This window comes from Arachis duranensis, chromosome 4 (assembly GCF_000817695.3).
Source record: "Arachis duranensis cultivar V14167 chromosome 4, aradu.V14167.gnm2.J7QH, whole genome shotgun sequence".
Lineage (NCBI taxonomy): Eukaryota > Viridiplantae > Streptophyta > Magnoliopsida > Fabales > Fabaceae > Arachis > Arachis duranensis.
This window is the reverse complement of record NC_029775.3, coordinates 48,332,474-48,333,746: the sequence shown is the minus strand read 5'-3', so window position 1 is coordinate 48,333,746 and position 1,273 is coordinate 48,332,474. Positions and strand designations below refer to the sequence as shown.

The 1,273-nt window shown below is 41.0% G+C and overlaps 1 non-coding gene across 1 annotated transcript; it reads right to left on the bottom strand.

Annotated features, from left to right (window-relative positions):
* Positions 1–393: 393 nt before the first annotated feature.
* LOC127746849 (small nucleolar RNA R71) lies at positions 394–501 on the bottom strand. Its single transcript, XR_008008661.1, has one exon. It is a non-coding gene; the product is annotated as a small nucleolar RNA R71 (small nucleolar RNA).
* Between the last annotated feature and the right edge of the window lie 772 nt (positions 502–1,273).

Genomic DNA, 1,273 nt, shown 5'->3' with positions numbered 1-1,273 from the left:
AACAACAACAATGCCAACAATGCAAGGAAAGTGCTGGGTGACTTTACTGCACCTACTCCCAACTTCTATGGGAGAAGCATCTCTATCCCTGCCATTGGAGCAAACAACTTTGAGCTTAAGCCTCAATTAATTTCTCTGATGCAACAGAATTGCAAGTTCCATGGACTTCCATTGGAAAATCCTCATCAGTTTTTAGCTGAGTTCTTGCAAATCTGTGACACTGTCAAGACTAATGGGGTTGACCCTGAGGTCTACAGACTTATGCTATTCCCTTTTACTGTAAGAGACAGAGCTAGGATATGGTTGGACTCACAACCTAAAGAAAGCCTGAACTCTTGGGAAAAGCTAGTTAATGCCTTCTTGGCAAAGTTCTTTCCACTTCAAAAATTGAGTAAGCTTAGAGTGGAAGTCCAAACCTTCAGACAAAAGGAAGGTGAATCCCTCTATGAAGCTTGGGAAAGATACAAACAATTGATCAGAAAGTGTCCTTCTGACATGCTTTATGAATGGAGCATCATAGGTATCTTCTATGATGGTCTGTCTGAACTGTCTAAGATGTCATTGGATAGTTCTGCTGGAGGCTCTCTTCATCTGAAGAAGACGCCTGCAGAAGCTCAAGAACTGATTGAAATGGTTGCAAATAACCAATTTATGTACACTTCTGAAAGGAATCCTGTAAACAATGGGACGAATCAGAAGAAAGGAGTTCTTGAGATTGATACTCTAAATGCCATATTGGCTCAGAACAAATTATTGACTCAGCAAGTCAATATGATTTCTTAAAGTCTGTCTGGAATGTAAGCTGCACCATGCAGTACTAAGGACGCTTCATCTGAAGAAGAAGCTTATGATCCTGAGAACCCTTCAATGGAAGAGGTGAATTACATGGGAGAATCCTATGGGAACACCTATAATCCTTCATGGAGAAATCATCCAAATCTTTCATGGAAGGATCAACAGAGACCTCAACAAGGTTTCAACAACAATGATGGTGGAAGAAACAGGTTTAACAATGGCAAGCCTTTTCCATCATCTTCTCAGCAACAGACAGAGAATTCTAAGCAGAGCCACTCTGACTTAGCAACCATGGTCTCTGATCTAATCAAAACCACACAAAGTTTCATGATTGAAACAAGGTCCTCCATTAGAAACTTGGAGGCACAAGTGGGTCAGCTGAGTAAGAAAATTACTGAACTCCCTCCTAGCACTCTTCCAAGCAACACAGAAGAGAATTCAAAAGGAGAGTGCAAGGCCATTAACATGACCTACATGT